We start from the raw sequence: 9,842 nt of genomic DNA, 5'->3' as shown, positions 1-9,842 counted from the left end.
TCTCCAGCTTGCTGGCTTACCCTGCGGATCTCAGAACTTGTCAGCCTCTATAACCACCTTAGCCAATTCTTAGAGTGAGATATATATATATATATATATATATATATATATATATATATATATATATATATACACACACACACACACACACACACACACACACACACACACATCCTATTGATTCTGCTTTTCCGGAGAGCCCAGACTAATACAATCAAACTTGAAATTTCAGATGTCTGTTATATTGCTACAATAGAATCTATCTGATAAAAAACTAAAGGACTCTTGATACACCTTCTAGTCAATGAAAACATGTTAACCTTGACCAAAATGTAACATTAAATAGCCTTCAGATAAGTTCAGAGCAATAGTCATTCAATATCAACCATTTTTAATTTTACTTCTTTTTATTTTAATGAAGAAAGAAATACTTCTTATATAGATAAACAATTCTTTTGAGAAAAAAAAAATGAGCCCGTATGTGCAAGAGTAATGCTAGGACTAAGTATATCACAGTGAAATAAATAAAGCAGGCACAGTACCCAACCTCAAAGAGCTTACAGACTAGGTAGGGATAAGCCATTAATCAACCACCAAAGAAATGGAAAATAACCTGATGAATGCAAGGACAATGATGAACATGGTGCTACTGGAGTATATAATGGAGAGAGCTAATCTCATCTGGAGTTCAAGGATGGTTTCTTGGCCCTGTGATGACTGAACAGAGGAATCTAGCAAAGGAAAAAGAGAAAATGCAAATGTAGAGCAAGTGGAAGGCACTCAGACATTTAATAGCTGGGTAAAAAGCGTATAAGCTGCAAAAAAATAGAACAAAAAAATGAGTGGCTAGGAGATGGTTTCAGTGAAGTCAAGGAAGAGAGTGCTTTAAGAGGGAGGTATCTGTCATCTGTCAACAACCCCTAATGCCACTGGGCAGATCAGCAGAAGGAGCTCCAAAAAGCCTGCAGTGCTTTAGTGACACAAAGTGCATGGTGGCCTGAGAGAGTCACTAGAAAGCTCAGGGCAGAAGCCATCTCAGTGCGGGCAGAGGAGCACATTGGAGGTGAGAAAACTGGAGACCTAGAATATCCAAGCAAAGAGGGGATCCCTGACGAAAGGGGATGTAGAATCAAGAGGGAACAATTTTGAAAAGAAAAAGTCTGAATGTTTAATATCAATGACAATGATCATCAGTGTCAGAGGGTGAATATCAAATGAAGAGAGGGGATGCTCTACATCCTAAGTGTTCATCAGAGGGGGTACACAGGCTTGTTCTTCAGAAAGAGGAGGGGACAGACACTTCTCTATGCCGGGAGGACGAAAACAGAACGAGTGCACCGATGAGTGAGTGTGAGTGTGTGCTGTCAGGAGCTGATGTGTCAGTGTTATTTACATTATCTTTCCAGTTGTTTACTGACATTCTAGGGTTAAAATTACCATAGGGTTTCCTATGGGATTCAGATGGTGTCAACAGAATTAAAAATCTTACGTGTGGCAAGGTACAAAGTATTTCAAGGGATTATTAAATGTCACTTTTGTGTACAATATGGCATTGGTCCTACCATGAATTGAAACAAAGCAAAATATATTTATAAAAGTTTAATATAGCATATAAATACCCAATAATGTGCATTTAAATTTAATAGAGAAAAAAATGAAGAAAGATCAGGAAAGCTGTTTACAAGCACACTACATTCCAAAGTCTACAAATGGGCCCATGGAACTAAGTCGCGGAGGGAAAGCTCTCCAAAGCCTGCTTGGTTCCATGCTGTTGCTAGAGGAAGAGTCAGGGAAACTGTCAGCAAGAATGACCATGCTCCTTTTTCTTTGCTTTTCCTTTCTGAAAAACAAAAAGAATGGGAGGGAGTGAGGGAGGGAGGGAGGGAGGGAGGAAGGAAGGAAGGAAGGAAGGAAGGAAGGAAGGAAGGAGAAAGAAAGAAGGAAAGCAAACCGATAGACAGACAGACATGTAACCCACCCCTAACTGTGCACAGCCATACATCACAGGACTTAGTTCACCAAAGGGAAAGACACAAGGAAATGTCGCTGTCATCTCTGCCCACTGAGATGAATTAAATCAATCGCCCATTCAATCCCGCCTGAAGGAGGCAGCTGAGCTGGGGCGGGACCCTGAGGCTGCGTGTCCTGCCCCTGAACAAGGGGCCTGGGACTCGGCCTGGGCGCTGCTGCTCCTGCTGGCGCTGCTCCAGGCGCCTGTGGACAGCGCGCGCCTGCACGGATCTCTGCATGCAGAGAATTCCATGCCTCAGGAAACCACCAACAGGGAATGTCACCTCTGTGACCTCCAGCTCTAGGAGCCAGGCCACCAGCAGCTCCGGGAACCCGCTGACCAACCGCCATCTCCATCTCCAAGACGCGTGGCTACAGCCAGAATCCCAGCAGCTGGGGGCTGGGCCAACAGGATCTCCAGCAGCTCAGGGTCCCAGAACACAACCCAGGCGACACTGGCCTCGGAGACCATCCCCACGACAGTTCAGCCGCGGCCTTTTCTTATCAGTCACAATCACACCAGCTATTAGCTCTAAAGGAAATCCAGGATCCAGAGTGGATACTGGCAGCTCTCTGGGCGGTATTGTGCTGACACTGGGTGTCCCGTCGGTTCCTTACATCGGAGGCAGAAGGTATTATTCCAGAAGAGGCGTTCGATCACGAACCATTGGTGAACATGATGCCATCATCTAAGGAGGTCCAGGACCAGTGGAAGAAGACGGATACAGCCCTGTCAGATCATTTCGGTGATTCGGCCATGCACATAATATACAATGTGCTATATAAACATGTGGAGCGTCCTCCTGGTTCCTAAAGGGAAAACGGGTTTGGTTTGGGTTTTCTAAAGGAGTATTTGGAACATAGAGTTAATGCAATGGTTATAGTCACTTTTAAGAAATACACAGTAAGGCTTTTAAAGATAAGCTTTTATTATTCTTCAGGCCACTGGTCTCCTGGGGGCGGGCACATGGCTGTATTATGGTATTAGAGAAAGCCCCATGTTGTAGGGACCCCAGGGCCAGTCAATGTAGTTCCTGTTACAAGCAGCCAAAACTCGTTCATGTTTGGTGAAAAAATGGTACTTAATCTGACTATATGACCATCCGACAGAGTGTTGCTATCTTAGTAAATTTCTGCTAATCCAGAAATGCACTAATATGTCCTAATGTCCCTCGTCTGCACTGCAAAGGATTTAAATGTGACTTGTGATCAGCTTTTGTGTTTCAGAGGATGCTAGGAATTTCTATGTAAAAGCATCACGTCTACGCACTGTGCATTAAGGCCTAGTCTGCTGAGGACCAGGTAACGCCGCAGGCCTGAGAGCAGCCCCCCGGTACGCGGAAGCCGATGTTGGTGGGGGAACCCTAGGCACGGCCTCACAAAGCCTCTGAGTCAGAAGTTGGGAAGCCTGGAGTCTGCGGTACAGCAGTCTGCAGCTCTCCGTGCCTGTCGTTCATGAGCGGAATTATTAACTAGGTCAGAACAAAGCGCTAGTGATGGTGGAGCAGGTGAACCCGAGCTCCCAACCCACGAGCAGCAGGCATCTTCCCTGCCCAGCACCAGGACTGGCTGCCCTGGGCACTAGACATGGTCTTCTAGATGCTTCTTCATTTACTTCTGTGGTCCTGGAGGTCTAGGTGGCTTCTCAGATCTGAATTTGTGATGATAGAGAACCCCTCAACCCTTTTGCGGGCTGGCTCCGCACGGCACCAGGTTAAGGAGGTGCTCAGCAGAATGGAGACGGGCAAAGATCTTTGAGGTTCAGGAAGCTGGTTCCTTTTAAAAAAAAAAAAAAAAAAAAAAAAAAAGGAGGAAGGAATCCAAGAAAGCCTGGGTGGGCAGAGTTGGTAACAGACCACATACTTGCCTGGTAGGAACCCCCACCGTTTCCATTTCTTTGTAAAATGAGGATGCGGGTGGGGGGTGTTTTCAATTTTACCTTTTTCATCTCTTGTGTTCTTTGTGCTTCCCGGCTTGAGGTCCATTAGAACCCCAGAGGCAGGGGATCCCTGGGTGGCGCATCGGTTTGGCGCCTGCCTTTGGCCCAGGGCGCGATCCTGGAGACCCGGGATCGAATCCCACGTTGGGCTCCCGGTGTATGGAGCCTGCTTCTCCCTCTGCCTGTGTCTCTGCCTCTCTCTCTATCTCTCTGTGACTATCATAAATAAATAAAAATTAAAAAAAAAGGAACCCCGTAGGCAGCCGGATTCTGAGCACTCTGAGGATAGGGAACCACTTCATGTCCCTGAATACCTTTCCGGTGGCCTGAGGCCTGTCTTCTCCGTGTGGAAGCTGCATCGCTCACTTTCCAGGCCAACCACTGCTCCCCTAGTGCACATTTCACGGGCATAAACTCATTACCTAGTCCTGTTCACTGCGGCAAATACTCGCTTCTGTTCCCGCTGAGAAATGTATTCACTGGAAGATGCGTGAGAATCCAATCCAGGACTTTAGATAATCCAAAACATGAATCACTCCCATTCAGGTAAATGAGAGTTGACAATATATTCGTGAGAATTTTGTATTTTTAAGGAGAAAAATTTAAAGCAAATTCCTTTAACTCTTTTTTCCTTTTATTATAATGACCAGGTTTTGGTATTTAATTGTCACTGAGAACTATTTTTAGAATAAAATTTTGTTCTTCATCTAAAAATTAAAAAAAATAAAAAAGTAAATACCAACCTAAGAAATAATAGACACATCAGTCAGTTGATTATGCATTTAATTAAGAATAATACTCCTAACTCGGGGAAACGAACTAGGGGTGGTGGAAGGGGGGAGGAGGGCGGGTGTTGGAGGGGAATGGGTGACGGGCACTGAGGTGGACACTTGACGGGATGAGCACTGGGTGTTTTTCTGTATGTTGGTAAATTGAACACCAATAAAAATTAATTAAAAAAAAAAGAATAATAGTGTGTATAGTTTTGACATAAGTCAGCCATGATAATAATATATTTAATTACTTTTTAGACTCTTGTTAAACAAACTCCTGGGATCCCTGGGTGGCGCAGCGGTTTAGCGCCTGCCTTTGGCCCAGGGCACGATCCTGGAGACCCAGGATCGAATCCCACGTCGGGCTCCCAGTGCATGGAGCCTGCTTCTCCCTCTGCCTCTCTCTCTCTCTCTCTCTCTCTCTCTGTGACTATCATAAATAAATTAAAATAAAATAAAGTTTAAAAAAAAGAAAAAAAAAACAAACTCCAAAAAAGGGAAGGCCACATTTTAGAACTCCTCTCCTTTTTTTAAATTTATTTTTTATTGGTGTTCAATTTGTAAACATACAGAATAACACCCAGACTCATCCTGTCAAGTGCTCACCTCAGTGCCTGCCACTCAGTCACCCCCACCCCACGCCCACCTCCCCTTCCACCACCCCTAGTTCGTTTCCCAGAGTTAGGAGTTAGAACTCCTCTTCTATTCAACTCTGTACCCTCTTGATGCAATAAAGCACCACAAACAGTGGCCTACAACTCAGTAACTTATCTTCCTTTTTCTTTTCTCCAAGCAGTCTTTTTTTTTTTTTTTTTTTTTAGGCACAGGATTTCTTTTATTTTTGATTTTTTTAATAATAAATTTATTTTTTATTGGTGTTGAATTTGCCAACATACAGAATAACACCCAGTGCTCATCCCATCAAGTGCCCCCCTCAGTGCCCAGCACCCAGTCACCGCCCCCCCCCGCGCCCACCTCCCCTTCCACCACCCCTAGTTCATTTCCCAGAGTTAGGAGTCTTCATGTTCTGTCTCCCTTCCTGAGCAGTCTTTTTTGGATCATGTGAGATTTCCAAAGAGGGCTAAGGCACAATGAAGGATGACTAAAGTTCTAGGAAACATTTTTCCTAAGGTTCTAAGAAACATTTTTCTTAAGGTTCTGTGAGCTTGTTTCTCAAATTCTCATAATTTAATATACTTAGCTGAATACATCTTTATTGTGCAGGTTACATTCACTGAATTATATAAAGTATAAATATAAATCATAAAAATTTATATTACAAGACAAATTTTAAACCTTCTTTTGAATATTTTATTAATTCAATGATGCAATGTAGAACTTCACATTTTATTTTGTATGGCTAAGTAGTGGCTGAATCTTTTATGAGTATCCACTCATGTTACTAGATGGAATACATTTTTCTTGAATAAAAATCTCCCTAGAAACACAACTTTCCTTCATAAAGAACTAAATCTAGCTAATTCAAGTGTTTTATGTTATGTGCATTAAATTAACTTCACTTTGCAGCTTATTGACTATTTTTATACCAATCATTAAAAAATAATCTAATACTCATCATAAAATATATCCCCAATTAAAAAAAAAAAGGCATTTTCTTCTTTATCTTCCTACACAAAGAAATCCTGTCTGGAAACAAGCAATATGTATGTTTAATTTTAGTTGTCTAGATATTAGATTTAACACTTAAAAGTGTTATATTCTTTTAATTTCCTCTTGTGATAAGTGATGTATTCATGTTATTTGCCTTACTGAATCTAACTCGAATGCCTCTTCTTTTCATCATAGTTTTTAGCAACAAAAGATTGTAAACTTTCTCCTTTTTAGTTTTTACCATATCTCTTCTTAAACCTGTGTATTTAATGCAATGTGGATTAATTTTAGAATACTAATCTTTCATTATTACATTTGTTAAGCATAATTTGAAAGAACCCTGCAGCAAATACCATCTTCGCATGAACCTTAGTCATTTCACTGCTCTATATCCAGGTTTCTGAGTAGTCCAGACAGGACTGCCAGGTTCTTAGTCAATGGGGTATCTTAATCGAAGGCTCTGATTATCTGTGGTAATAACCATAAAAAGATCTATGACCTAACAACAAGATGCTGTTGGCCACACAGTTATGTGGCTCAGAGATAAGCTACTTACACAGTAGACCAAAATGTGTACACACATACCAGTACATACTCAGCAATCCCAGGGTAAAAATGTAACACTTTGCCAGACCAAATACTTCCATGCACATGAACAGCAGACCAGAGTTCAAGTGGAAGAATTTGCTTTCTGTGACTTCCAAGGAAAGAGACATAAGCTTTCTTCCGAATTGAAAAGGCACACTGGACGAGGTGTACTGCATCAGGAGAGAAACGAAAGGGAACAGAGGAGGCCAGATCACCCAGCATTCACTGAGCCCCGACTGCCAGGGTGGGCAGTGAGAAAATAAACATAGCTGTTCTGTGTTCCTCAGTTCAGTTCTTGAGGAACTCAGTTCAGTGACAAAAACACATATATAAGTAAATCATTTCTCTAAGTGGGCCCATGGATATATTACTCTAGATTTCTATTCTAGAGGTATTGGGAAAATCTTAAACAATTCTGCTTCAAATTCACTTAAAATGTTAAATTAGAAATTAAATAGAATTTAATTTTCAATTAGTAATAATAATAACTTTAAATATAAAATCGAAGACTCAGCACTTTTCCTCCCAAAGAAGAATTTCACAGAATTCCTTTTTTAATTTCTATTTCATACTTTCAGTATCACCAATCCTGTTAACAAAGGCCGCAGCGCAGTTAGGAAACAAACACTCTAGCTTCTCCTTGGTTGATGCCTCAGCGGTAGGCTTTACTGCCCTACAAATTATGAAGGTGTAGGCTCACTGAAATGATTTCTAAAGACCCTACCTACTAACATCCAGCATTCCCCATTCGGAAAGGTAGCTGACTGCAGGCACAAGGTTGACTAAGAAACAATCAGCTGGCACAAAACCTGCTTCTCTTAAAAAGCTGAAAGCGGTTTAGCATAATAATAATGATCTTAAACCTATCTCTAAAGCTGCCAAACCACCATATCTAATAAAGGTCTCTGCACAGCACAACAAGATATCTTCCCTACAGGACATTTCTTACATTTATAAAGTCCTAGCAACCTTTCCAAAGAGAAGACAGGCCACCCAGCCATAGCCAGTACGATGGCCCCGGTAAACAATATTCAAGTGGCCTAAGCGAACACATGCTTCCCTGTGCATCCAACTGAGGAGCCCAGGAACAGGGCACTAGGCTGCTGCTGTCTTCATTGGGAGTAGGCCCGTTAGGACTGTCATCCACATAGCACGTTGTTCCTTGAGTGGTGATTATTTACTTAAACGTCTTTGGCATGCTTGGGATTTATACCAGCTACCTTGAGATGTTAGAGAAATAAAACAGACTTTGCTCTGTTTTATATAGAAACAAAACTACAGAGACAAAAACTATACACATGGCAGAGTGGTGATAAAAATACTTGCTAACTTATATGGCACACATAGGGGCCAGGTGTTTTGCTTATGTTATCTTATTTAACTTAATCTTCACAAAATCCAATGAGGTAGGTATTATCATCATTAATTCACAACAGAAACAAGAGTTCCAAGATTATTTTTACCACTATGGAAACAGTGACTAGATTATCTTTTGAACTATAACACGTCCAGTGTTCTGTACAGGCCCTGGCCCACAGCAGATGCTCGAGGGCTATCAGTTGAATGAATGCATCAAGTGAAGTGTTCAGCCAACAAGGGTCAGAAATTAGGCATTTATTGCCTTTCTTAACAGAATCCAAACTGGGCTCAGTTTTGTACAGGCCCTGGCCCACAGCAGATGCTCGAGGGCTATCAGTTGAATGAATGCATCAAGTGAAGTGTTCAGCCAACAAGGGTCAGGGCCAGAAATTAGGCCTTTAAATTGCCTTTCTTAACAGAATCCAAACTGGGCTCAGTTCTGCATTCTTTCTACTTCTATATCAAGTGTTTGTTTTGTCCACTGACTCTAACTTTTCCTCATCCTCCAACAAAGCTAATTTCCCTCACCAAAGGGAAAAAGAGGCTAAAACACATATTGCCTACGCATGACTTTTGTATAAAAGAAAAGAAGGTGCAATGCCTTTGAATGAATTCAGGATGTTTTGAGAACTTAAAAATATCAAGGAACATGAGTTCTAAATAACTCTAAACTATGTATATTCTTAAATGAAACTGTTTGCAAATGTTCAGTAGTTTCAAAACTATCTAAATAGTAAATTCAGAAGCATGGAAGGCTTTTAAAATCTGTGTTTACTCTTTTGCAAATTAACTCTAAGGTATTAGAGCACAGAGGTTTACACGGTGGACAGGGAAGACAAATTACCTGGACTCAGTTCCTATCCAGCTACTCAATGGCTGTGTGGCTCAGGCAAGTTACTTAGATTCTGTATCAGCAACCTCACCTGACAGAGGAGGGGACAATTCTAGTGCCTTCCTCACATATTCATGGTACATATTAAGGTTCTAATACACATGACCACTTATAGGCACATAGTACCTATTCTGTGCTAGCTGCCGTCACCATCATCATTATTAAGGATTAAATGATGTATTTCAAAGTTATCAATCTATACAGCTTAAGGATATTTCTAAAAATAGTCGTTTGACTTGCGGATAATCTCCAATTGAATTAAAATAATATATTTATAAGTAATATAATAATTTAACTTCCTATAGTAATATGTAGCCACAGTAGGGCTAGTACTTAAAATTTCATAGGACCTACTGCTTCTAATTGTACTTATTTTAAACTTTTAACTAAGGAAAGACAAATATGTACTTTACTATAAAATAATCCATTAAAAGATCTCCAAGATATTTAACTGATATTATTATGGTATTACTAAAGAAATCATTAGATAGCTGCTCCCTAATATTCTGTAACAGAGTCTAGAAAAATTATTAAAAAAAATTTATATAAATCTGATTTAAAAAACAGAAAAGAAACTGAATTAGAGAAAAGTCTTTATAATTTTTGGTATAAATGAAAAATCCAGTTGATTTTTTTTTTTTTTTGGTTGCTAGGTTGGTGCCCCTGCGAT

At 40.8% G+C, this 9,842-nt stretch overlaps 1 long non-coding RNA gene across 1 annotated transcript in view; it reads right to left on the bottom strand.

Moving 5' to 3' along the window:
• Positions 1-388: 388 nt before the first annotated feature.
• LOC140598545 (uncharacterized) overlaps positions 389-9,842 on the bottom strand; it is a 30,227-nt gene continuing 20,773 nt past the window's right edge. The window contains exon 2 of the long non-coding RNA XR_012000983.1: positions 389-2,820. This is a non-coding gene — a long non-coding RNA (uncharacterized lncRNA). The remainder of the gene's footprint in view (positions 2,821-9,842) is intronic.

This window comes from Vulpes vulpes, chromosome 4, assembly GCF_048418805.1.
Source record: "Vulpes vulpes isolate BD-2025 chromosome 4, VulVul3, whole genome shotgun sequence".
Lineage (NCBI taxonomy): Eukaryota > Metazoa > Chordata > Mammalia > Carnivora > Canidae > Vulpes > Vulpes vulpes.
This window is presented reverse-complemented; position numbering and strand designations above follow the sequence as displayed.